A 12330-nucleotide genomic window follows, 5' to 3' on the forward strand; every position below is an offset into this window, starting at 1 on the left:
GCTAAAGAGAGTGAATATTGGACTTACATTCATCAGGCGGACACAAACACGCCACCGAACAAATGATAATGTTGCTTTGTAACTGCTAGGTGAGTGTATAAAGTCTAGTTAACCGTATCAGTTTAAAAGATGATGATATATCAATGCTGTGTTTACAACTTGTTCTCACTGCCTCCAAGTGGCCAAAAATGTATTTCAGGTTTAATATGGTGTAAATGCTGCAAACAGGTTAACATTAACTCTTGTGTTTTCCCCTTAGGTCAGTGTACAGGAAGAGAGGGTCAAGACAGGAGCGAGGTCCTGGGATGAGAGCTCTCTGCAAGTTCCCTGTCTCCCCCAGACCTCCAGGCGGAGTACGCTGGGCGACACTCTGAGGTAAAGAACCACACAAAAAAATAAAGCACCCTCTGCAGACAAAACCCTTCTCTGACGACGGTGACCTTCAATATTTGCTGACTCAAGCGTCCCCCACACCTCCTACGCCTCTTGTTCTCTCTCTCCCTCCCGTTCGGTGTTGTTCTTTTTCTCTCCTGTCTTTCGGGGCGCAGGGGGCATTGATCAATGGGCTGACTTCTTGTTGTGGGCTCAGTTTAGAGTGACCCGCTGTGGTCACTTTGTCACACAGACACACATGCATGCACATTTATGGAAATGGGGGTCTTGGCCTCCGTCTTTGAAGTGTCTGGTTAGGGATTGGGTTTGGAGATGGATGGCAGTCGGAGTGTGTGACACAGGGGGGAGGAGGGTTTAGGGGAGGAGGAGATGAGGGGTCAGAGGGTCAGGAATTTGTGCCTGAGCCTGTGTTGTTCCATACGGCAGCAGGGTGACAACAATACCTCAAAGTAGGGGTGTGATGGGACACAGAAGTCATGGTTCAGTTCATACCCTGGTTTAGAAGTCACACTTCGGTGTGAATTTAGTACAGCAGGGAACAAAATCTAATGTTCCTGTCTATTATTTTGAACAGACAGTAGACAGACAGACACAGTCCTATTGCTGCGGACTGAGGAAACATTTCCCCACTGGCACCTTTGGTAAACTGTTTTCATTATAAGAATCAAAAACATTTCAAACACTTCTGTATTACACTGTCTGAACACTAAGCAAACACTTTCCCAAAAGGCAACAGATCACAACAGGCTATAAAACTGTGAAGCATCTCTTATTATATGAAATTGAAAATCCCAGAATACATAGAACAATAAAAATACAACCTGTGTGTTAGAAGGAGTGTTACAATTAGTTACACCCTTGCTATATTTAAACATTCAAAGCACCAAAAAATTAATCAGCCTGGTGATCGGAACATCTGGGTGATGCCGTTGAATATGTATTAGGATGTTTGATGTGTTTCCATTCACATAGAGATGTTTATAGCTGCGGCCACATTCTATTTGGAGCATACATGACACGCCCCTACAAACCGTGAGAAGACAAGACAAACCCACTAATGTGACACTTATTGAACCCTGCTACAACACGACCTAGTAGTAAATAAATATGAGACCAAGTGTAGCAATAATCTACTTTTTAAAAAGATTTTTTGGGGCATTTTTGCCTTTGTCAGACAGGGCAGTCTCAAGTGTGAAAGGGGGAGAGAGAGAGGATGACATGCAGCAAAAGGCCGCATGCCAGAATCGAAACCACGGCTGCTGCGGCAAAGACGACGCCTGGTACATGGGATGCCCACTCCAACCACCAAGCCACTGGGCACCCTGCAATAACCCACTTTTTAATTCAGTATACATGAAGACATGATTAACCTTATAAGGGATGACATGTAACCCTTACTTTTACCGTAACCTAAACCGTCTCTCTTTTAAATGTAACACTTTATAGCGAGCTAAATGCTAACTTCGCATTTTCAGGCCCTCCACCTTTGGATCAAGGGACGAAGGGGGCTGATTGCTTACTCATGTGTGTGTATGTTTGGCAAATCATGTCGCTGGTTGGGTGATGTAGCTGCGTCACCTACAGGTGTACCTACTCATTCACATACTCTACAATGGTGGAGCAATTGTGACAAACCATACGTTACACAGCTCTCTTCTGTTGCTATTGTGACTGAACAGAAACTCATACATGGGTCCTCCAGCTCTGGCGTTTCATTTTTGCTCACCATACTGACTCGTGCGGCCATCAGCTTGTTGTGCTAACCTCAGCTTTGTTGATAAAATTGTCTGGTCAAACCTGTGCTTGTGAACTTGAGTTCCACATTACGTGCATCAATCTAGTGGACCGTGACGGTTTGGTACGAATACACAAACCTACTTCAAAGAAGTCAGGAAAGGTGGGGTTTGTCTGTTTACCACAAATCTAATTTTCTCTGCACCTTCTCTTTCAAAAAGCCTCCTTTAAACTCATTTGTGTCAGTCTGTTTTTGTTTGTTTTTGGGCCACAAGCAGTCACACAACACTGCGTCCTGACATGAGCTCCTTATCATTTCTATCAGCTCAAGGCCTCGCAGTATAGAGCACTGTTTGTGAGATATGTGGGGTGATAATAATGTGTGGTGCACACAGCAGCAGCTGTCTTCCTCTCTTCTTTCCACCATCTCCATTACAGATCCGCTGTCTCCTCTGCTCTCTGTCTTTCCTCCAGTCCAGCTCAGCCCGTCCCAGCCCAGCTGTCCCCTTCCTTCATTAGCTGTCCTGCACCGCCTGCTCAGGCAAGGTCACTTTCAAAATACAAAAGACTCCACACAAGTCCTGTTTTGTACCTTATTTTTAGTTGACATGTTTCTTACAAGTTAAAGCTGCACAAATCAGTATTTAGATAATGAACAATGTAGAAGGAGTGAATAATTTACATTATCACCAGACCCTGCAGTTCCCCTCAGCTCTACAGATCATTTTAGCATCTTCTAGCACACTATATTGGTTTAAAGGGCTGCAGCTTCACTGGTTTGGTTCAATCTCACCACTCTCATCAGCGTTGTTTCCAGCGTAGCTTGCCTATTTTTCCTTTGTTTCGTTATGTGGTGTGCTTTATCACTCTAAAAGTCCACTTAATAAATAAGTTTCTTCTCCGCCTCCTACTTATCTTTATCGTCACATTCAGTCTCCCACTCTGCGCTGACTCATATGGGGGTTTAACATGTCATACTGAATGGATGCACTCAGTTGGTAAGTTATATTTGCCTGTTCGGAGGCTGACATAGAAACTCTTGCTGACTCACACACACACATTGTCACACATGCACACACACAGGAAAGACTCAAAAGCTTTCTGGTGTTGTGTTTTCAGCCTGGAGAGGTGGGCTGTGTTAATGGCAGTAAAGTGCCAAGTCAGAGAACAGAAGTGAACTCTCTTCTTACTCGTTACTGTGGAACTCTCTGGGAGTACAGGGCAGTTCCAGTAAGGAGAGAGGGAACACACACACACACACACACACACACACACACACACACACGCTCCGCTCCTCCAGCATTACTCAGTCTTCCTACTGGTTTTCCATGGAAGCACACAACAATAAACTGGTCAGTGAGTGGTTAGCATTGTGTACCACACAACAGAGCTGTGTGTGATTTGTAAGTAGTTGAGCGCTCAAACAATGAGTGGTAACATGCTGATTTATAGCAGGTTGTGTGTCATCTACTAACTTAGTTTAGTCTGTCGGCATGTTAACGGCATTGCAAGGTATTGGCTAAACTGAAATTTTGAAGCGATAAAAAAAATGCCCAGTAGCAGGAAGAGCTTGTGCAAATCTGTTTGTTTCAACTCTGCCAAATTGGAATTTTGACCTGACAATGGGATTAGAGGAAAAGTCAAGTGATCATCTGAGTCTTTAGCATTCATCCTCTGGACACCATGGATATCTCTACAAAATTTCATTGAGATCCATCTAATAGTTTTTGAGATATTTGGCCAACACTCCAACATCGCCATCCAACGAGCTACGCTGAAAGTGTGGCTAAAAATGCCAAATAATTAGTGTTCCAAGCTTCGCAAATGCAAGGACTTGCTGCTTTGCTTTGTTTTTATCATTTTAAATATGCTGTCCTTGGCTTTTGGATCATCAGTAAGGCCAAACAATAAATTTTAAGACGTCTCCTTGGGTTCTGTGAACGTTCATTACAAGTTTTTTCATTCTACTCACACTTTACTAGTTCATAGTTTCCCAACCAGGTTTGAAGATAAAGCTGAGAGGTCACAAAATGGTTAAAGGGATAAGAAAGAAAATCAATAAAGCATCTTTCATTCAGTCATTTTCCATAACCGCTTATCCTGTTAGGGGTCGCAGGGGGCTGGAGCCTATCCCAGCTGACACTGGGCGAGAGGCGGGGTACATCTTGGACAGGTCGCCAGACTATTGCAGGGCTGACACATAGAGACAGACAACCATTCACACTCACATTCACACCTACAGCCTTAACAATTTACCATCTCACCAATTACCTAACCCGCATGTCTTTGGACTGTGGGAGGAAGCCGGAGTACCTAGAGAAAACCCACACTGACATGGGGTTTGAACCCCCCACCACAAGTTTGAACCAGGAACCCTCCTGCTGTGAGGCAACAGTGCTAACCACTGTACCACTGTGCTGCCCCAAAAAACATCAGTTACACAAAAATGTATATATTTTCCGACATTTGTCTATTGTCTGTTTTTTTTCCTTATGAAATACTATATGCATTTATCTCCTTAAGCTGCAATGTCTTTTTAAGAGAAGGAAAAAGTGTCTTTCTTGGAACTGAGGCCATAATAAATAGAGGTCACAAGTAGACGTGACTTCATTTGAAGGTGTCACAAGCCAAAAAGGTAGAATTATGTATAATCAGCAGATTAACTGATAATGAAAATGGTCTCTATTTGCAGCCTTTATATAGCCACACTTTTCTTTCCATCAGACTCTCAACTTAACCTCCAAACAAACAGCTTCAACCTTTCACTGAAAATACAAGAAAAAAGCTTTTCAGTCTCATTCATTCCCTGCTTTCTGTTACCTGCCGAATAATACTCTGCACAAAAGAGTGTGTGGAGCGTGCTGGCACAAAGATGAGCAGAAACATGTTATGTAATTTACCCCGTCTGAGTGGATTGACCCCCTCCCTCCCACTGTAGCGGCTGCAGCTCTTGATGTAGTCGATGTCGTTTGATAATTGCACAATTGTGTGTAACTGCACTGTTATTTAACCAAAGAATAGCTGCTGAACAGTGGGGTGAGAGGAGGTGTTCCCTTGAATGCATGTGGGCCGCTCTGCTTTCACACACACACACACACACACACACACACACACACACCAAACAGAAATAGTGGATAACATTTCTAAAAATGTTCAATCTGACGCAGGATTGTGTGTTGATGCAGAGTGTGTAAAAGAGGAGGGGATGGATGAAGCTCAGGCTAAAAAGAGAAGGGGGAGGAGAGAGAGGCAGAGGAGAGTATAGAGTGTGTGTTAAAAGAGGGGAACTGGAGGCAGGGGGGCTGGCAGACAAAAGTGAGAGAGGGGAGGGAGGAATGAGGAGGAGGAGGAGGGGGGAGGCGGTGCTAAGGCAGACAGCAGGGAAGGAAAGCTGAGAAGAGGAACAGAGGAGTGAAGTGAGAAGAGAGAGGAGGAGGAGGAGGAGAGGACAGGAAAATAAGGGGGCTTCCATTTGAAAGTCCTCGTGTTGGGATATGAAGTCCTGGCGCGGTACAGAGGCAACGGCAGGAAGCTGGAGTGTTGTAGAGAAGAGGTAGACGACGGGAAAAAGAAGGAGAGACGGGGAGAATCAGAGCCAACAGAGACTGGAGTGATTTTTGCATTAATTTTTTTCCAAGAGAGACAGAGACAAGTGGAGGCAGCGATGCAGGGCTCTCACTGGGGTGAGTGTGGAGCGTGTGTTTGTGCATGTGTCTGCATAAGTGTGTGTCTTAAATTCTCCAAACTCAGGCACTCTATATGCTGCCCTTTATCCCAGTTTGGCTCCATTTACTTGAAGACAAATTTGCCTGAGGAAACTGTATTCATGAGCACCTTGAGTCAGTGTGAAGCCACTTTAGAGGGTGTCAGTTGCGGAAATGCCAATAATGGAAGGTGTGTAACGGAAAGAGTTTGAGACAAAAGTTCCTTGGCTGGCCCATTCATACACAAACACTGATTTAAACAGGATTGGAAACTAGTTAAGGAATGTCAGTGGAAGCCTAAAAAGTTGGTGATGTCTTCTAAAAATGTGGATAAACTGTGATCTATCTGGTCAAACAATGATCCCTGGAAAACTGGGTTTCCTTTCAGTTTGCCAGAGATTGAAGGCAGCTGGATGATTCAGAGTCAGCTGACTGGTGTTAGCTTTAAGTTTCCAAAGTTGTTTCATCTGTAGCTGCACTTAATGACCCTGGAGACTCCTGGCCTGCTGAAGCCAGGACAAACAGACCAGGTATCTTGGGTTTGTTGAGGTGTGATAATGGGTTTTTGGTGGTGAGTGAGCCCAGGTTTTCTAATCCCGACCCTGGGTAATCTGCTCATTACAGACTGTTGGGGTATTGATTTGAAATTTCAGCCTTTAGAAGAACTGTCCCACCCTCTGGACAGTTGGCCTGGAGGAGGAAGAAGCAAGAGGAGGAGGAGGGTGTTATTCAATCTGTCTGCACACACACTCATATTGAAGATAAGAAAGAGCATGAGGCAGCAGATACATTTCCACCAGAGCAGACAATTAGGCTGCATCTCAGAAGTGTGACCCGAACAAAACATGTTTTTATCCAGAAGACTCAAAGGGAATCTTTGTTTCTTTTGATGACGAAGCACTTTGGGAGACTCAGGCCGCAGTTGTTTCTCTTCTGTCTTCCCTACGCGTGTAATTACAAGACTCCTCGTGTGCCCTGGGCCACATATTGTAGTTTCTCATCAAGTCTGTTATGGCCCATGAGTGATGTGTCAGCAGATATGTTTATAGTCAGAGTTGTTCCAGGGCCGTCCATTCACTCAACTCTTTGTAGTAGCTGTCTCTCTGACAGTTTCATGTTGAGGTTTCATTTGAGAGAAGACTGTAATTACGTAGACTGGGTTTTGGCAGAGTGAGCAGCTCTGACGTTTTACTCCATAAACATAGCGGCTGTAAATGGGCAGGTGTTGAGAAGTAAACGCTGACATAAAGTTTAACTTGAGGGAAGTGAGACTGGGGGACAGAGAAACAGAAAAGATGGGTTACCTCATCTGCTCTGAACAAAACAAATGAGGTAAATGCGTGTCACATGTTGCAGGTTACGTATGCGTAACGCTTTCCAGCCGTGTTGACTCAGGCCTCCTGCGTGTGTATGTACAGCATTAAAAGGTACTAAAGTAGCTCCAAATAAAAGATAGCAAGATTGCTTTCTTTTACTTTTGGTTTTCCCTCAGTTTTATCGTCTTTCCTTAGGGTCTGATAGCCAGATTGGTGAAATAAGAGAATTTGTTAAGCTCTGCCAACAACCTCTAATCAAATCTCTCAATCACAGTGTCTCTTAGATAGAATCTTGTGTTGCAGTAGGACCAACAATACTTGTTAAAGGGGACCTATTATCTAATTTTCAGGTTCTTAGTTGCATTTTGGGTTTCTACTAGAACATGTTACATGTTTTAATGTTCAAAAAACACTTTATTGTCCTTACACTGTCTATGCTGGAACACCCAGCATTCTCCCTAGGTCCTAAACACTATATTTTAGCGCATGTCTCTTTAAGCCACTGTTCCAAAAAAGCACAGTCCGCCCTGATAAGTCAGTGATTTCACATCCTCCATACCTGTACTCTTGACATCTCTGCACCAACATTGCAGCTGAGGAATGAGTGTAACTGAGTATAGCAGCAACTTTTCAACTGGACATGTTTCAGCAGGAATATGACTGGAAATCTGAGAGATAAACAACATCAGCATCTTCGTGTTAGCATGTAGCTACATGTAGCAGTGTACTTGCAGCTGGGGAATGACTGTACCTGAGTATAGTTGCACATTTTCCCATTACAAATCACCATTAAAAGCTTCAAAACACATCCAGACATATTTCAGCAAGAATGTGATCCAATTTACTATATCCACAACTAAGACTACATGTTTCCCAGAACTTAGCATGTAGCTTCATGTAGCACTGTATGTAATGTAAACACTAGCAGTCGCATGCCTGGAGCAGATGACCATATAATGAAATCTGTCATGAGCTGATGTCAGTTTGTCTTGAAAGTAGAAAACCCATTGGACGGTTTGAAGCCTGAGGTTTTTGTTCACAGAGATTACTTTAACATACATTTACTTCACTATTTGAACCTTTGGCCACTTTCATTTGAACCTGTGACATTGTATATATGAGATCAAATAAGGAAAGCACAGTAGGTCCCCTTCAAAGGATTCCAAACTGGATTCAGATTTGATTAGACTTCCTACCCTTGGCTCTGTTATTTTCCAGTGATCCCGTCGAGCTAAATGTCATGCCAGGTATTTATGTAAAGCCTCGAGTTGAGAAGCATGGTGAAACACCGAAGGAGGGAGACTGAGAGAGAGAGACAGAAACACAGGAAAATCGAGAGACAGCGAGAGATTAGACATCGGCCTGGCTTCTGTTCAGTTTGCTGAATGAGTGTTTTCCATGCCAGTCTGTACCCCCCCCTCCATCTCTCTTCAGTTTACAGCGGCACGGACAGTGTGTCTGAATACGTCGGCACATGTGCTTCTTTGCCATGTCAGATATTTTCTCAGATGAGTGGAAGTGAATTATACATTGAGGCTGGCACAGTTAACGTGAGGCGTCGCTGCTTATGTAATAGCTGCTGTGAAACTCATTTGCCTGGCTGTATTTTGTAGCACTGGGTGTGTTTGTGGCATTGTGTGTGTTATATTCTGTGATTTCACACTGGAGCTGTGACACCTTTGCTGAGCAGATATCGTGGCCTACTTTTCCTGACTGAAGGCTGGTAGTAAGTAAACTGCTCACATACAATCAAGGCTCCCGTCACTGCTTCCCTCTTCCTCATCCTCCCTCACATCACATTGTCAGTCAAAGTGTTGTTGCTTTCAGTGTGAGATAACAGGCCCCTTCTCTCTGCTCTCTGCCCTCTGTTAAACTGAAACAATGGCCTTCCACTGTTCATACAGCCGCAGCAGCAGGGGAGGGGAAGGAAGGAAAGTTTTAGGAGGGAAAACTTTACTCTTCTCTTCACATTTGGGACAATGAGAGGACGTCAGAACAGCCTGAGCACCTGGATTTTCCAAAATATACTCCAGTAAACACCACACTAAAGACAAAATGACCTACACTGATAAGAGATCATGAGCTGCCCCAATTATTGTATTAAAGTCAGAGAGTAAAGGCTGAACTGGCCATTGATCCTCACAAACAGCAGTCCACTGACCAGACTAATCCCTGTGTCTCTACCGCCGGCATTTTTGGTATTTCCAGTGTCTGCGGGTCTGACCACTGACCGCCGCTGGATAACTGTCAGTGGCTGGAAAACCTCCTGGAAAATCCAACATTTGGAGCTCACTAGGAATGTCAGCCATCTTCCCCTTTTTCACATACTGTTACCTCAATTTCCTCAGATGCCAGCTGACTGTAGCACTCTTCAGCTCTGCTGTGCCGGGACTAAAGGACTGTTTACTAATCAGAGGAGGGGAGTGGCTGAAGTGTGACTTGGTTTTTCTGTTATTTTTTTTTAATTATTTTGACCCTCCCTGGAGATACAAATATTTTTCCTTGAGCCTCCCCAAGTGACTGGTGGAAAAAGCATTACTCTTCATACACCATAAATCAGTTAAATTAGCGAAAAAATCCTTGGTTTTTCAGTGCTGTGTTTTGGCCAAATTTTAAATGAGAAATGTAGAATAATTTTCAAAAATTTACTCATTAGTTTGAAGGCTTGCATGGCCTGGCCCCTGCAGATATAGCAGAGCTGTTTAGCCATTCATCGAGCATGGCGTTAGTTCAAGCAGGACATGATGTCAAGCTCAGCTCACATCCCAGCTACATCAGCTGATCTCAAACAGCCCAATCAACTGATGGAGCAGCTGATTGATGGAAGGGAGTCAGCTGATAGATCACATGATTCCTTTCTAAGCAAGCAACTGGCGAATCCTGCCTACTGTTGCTGCTTCCTCTACATGCTGCTTTGCAACTCACCTTCACCCCAGCTCCTCCTTTTCATGATGTGTCTGACTTATCAATGTCATTTCTGTTTGTCATTGATGCTGCCCTGTTATGTTCCCGGCGGGGTCTTTGCTGCTGCTCTCCCTGCCCTAGGCTTTCCATGTGGGCGCATGGAAGGGCAGGGAGGTTTGTTCTCTCTGCCTCAGGCTTTCCTTGCTTCTGCATGGAAGGGCAGAGAGGTGTGCTCTCTCCACCTTAGGCTTTCCACGTAGGCTCGAGGAAAGGCAGAGAGGCCTCAGAACAGAGCCATGCCACCAAATACTGCAATGGAAATAAAGTTTTGGTTTGTTTTTTTTTACCAAAGTGGTCCTGACTGAATTCCAGTTGTTGGCTACTCTGATGATCTGATGGAGTCATTTAATCTGTTCCCTGTTTCTATTTTTAAATCCAGAGGTGACTGTGCTTTTGCAGTTGTAGCTATCAGATCTGCTGAATCTGTGTTTTATTTTAAGCAGCTTATTTCTATAGGATAGCTTTTTTATAAACACTGTCTGTTCCCTTGTGGTTTTGTTTATTTTGCTTGTGCACTTCTATTAATTATTGCCTATGTAAAAATATGAGAGTATGTATGTATGTACAGTATGTGTGTATACTTGTTTTTGTATATGTATTCTATATGTGAAGCTCTTTGCAACTGTGTGTTGTAAAAGTGCCACATAAATGCAGTTATTATTATATGGTAAAGATTTTACCTTGACAAAATGTTCTTGCAACCTTACTTTTTTTACTCAGCGAGTGCTTTCTGCAGAGAAACTAGGAGGACAACTCATTGCAAACCGGACCCATAAATAAGCATGTGATTGGCAGTTTGTGTCCCCAAATGACCATAGTGTTTTCACAAGGCTGTACTGCTACTTTCATATCATTGACGTCTACTGCATCCCATTTCAATAGATTGCTGGCTGCTCTCTCACTCAACCCCCACAGGGACTTTCACTGCAGTTATGTGTGTGTGTGTGTGTGTGTGTGTGTGTCTGTGAGAGTGTGTGATAGAGAAAAAGAAAAAAAATCGAGGCTTCGGTCACCCCACTCTGCAGCAGCCTCTCACGTCCGAATTGAGGCCAGATGCTTTGAAATGCTAAAGAGCCAAACTGTCTGCTGTCAGACTGTCACACACACAAAACTCACTCACTCATTCACCTATTCACCCACTCTTTTGCTTTCTTCCTTCCTTCCTTTTCCCGCTCTTCCTGCCTCTCTATCTCATTTCACCCCGCGCATGAAAAATGTGGGCCTCCGCTGCCATCGCAACGCTTCCAAACAGAGGGAGCAGCGAAAGTCTGTAACAGCAACAAGTTGGTTGTAAAAGAGGAGAAGGGGGAAAAAAGCTGGACCGTAGGAGGACCTGTTGCCAATTACTTCTGCATAGACTCACTTTTTAGTAAACGTATTTCTCAGTTTGTGCCGCTGCAGAAAACCTGAACTCAAAACTTTTGTTAAGCTATAATGTCCACCATGTTGCATTGCCAAAGAGGACAATGAAAGGAGACTTGGCAGTGAGGCGATGGGTTAATGAGGGCTGAGAAGGTTTGCATGCATACAGCGATTCCAAACACACACACACACACACACACACACAGTGCGAGACTTTAAAGCCAAGCCATGTGGGGGTAGGTGACAGTGAGCGACCACTCAGACAGACAGTCATTGTGTTGGAATGGAGGCATATTATAACCTCAGGTCTTCTGGCAAAACATTAAAAGACTTCAACTCATTTTACAGTGGAGTCGGCTGACATCGTTCCAATACCATTCTCTTGCCTGTTTGAAGTTTTATTGTGGACTATCGGTGAGTAGATGCGTGACAAATAAATGGTAGAGTAGATTAGGTGTGGAGTGATTGCCCTGCTGAGGTATTGTGCGTGTCAGTGTGTTGCTGCCTTGCCTGTACTTGTGGATTTTCCTTTGTTAGCAGCCATGGAGGATTACTGTGACTCACCTAGCCTGTTGATTGTCTCTCTGCCTCAGTCTCTCTCTGTCTGTCTTTCTCACTCTCTCCATCCACTGGGATCACTGGTCTCAGCATTAATCAAGGCCACCCAGGCTTTGTGTACAAGAGTGGAATATTTCTGCTGGTCTGAACAAGCTCTCAACTTCACACTGCACTCTTTCAATATCCTGCTTTATTATGGAAGTGTTTGGGTACCCCTGACTACTGTTTTTGTGATCAGTTTATCTCTTCTGCATAATGACCACCCATTAAAGAAGAACGAAACAGCATTATTTATGAAT

General features: G+C 43.9%; 1 protein-coding gene across 3 annotated transcripts in view; it reads left to right on the forward strand.

Annotated features, from left to right (window-relative positions):
* The window catches only part of lzts2a (leucine zipper, putative tumor suppressor 2a), a 237700-nt gene that overhangs the window by 211458 nt on the left and 13912 nt on the right, over positions 1-12330 (forward strand). For 2 of the 3 annotated variants that reach the window (XM_049600283.1, XM_049600282.1), the window contains exon 2: positions 260-375. The gene's annotated coding sequence lies outside the window, so the exon portion shown is untranslated. Of the gene's footprint in view, positions 1-259; positions 376-5510; positions 5811-12330 lie in introns of those variants that run through there. The other variant, XM_049600281.1, reaches the window with a different exon arrangement.

This window comes from Epinephelus fuscoguttatus, linkage group LG16, assembly GCF_011397635.1.
Source record: "Epinephelus fuscoguttatus linkage group LG16, E.fuscoguttatus.final_Chr_v1".
Classification (NCBI taxonomy): domain Eukaryota; kingdom Metazoa; phylum Chordata; class Actinopteri; order Perciformes; family Serranidae; genus Epinephelus; species Epinephelus fuscoguttatus.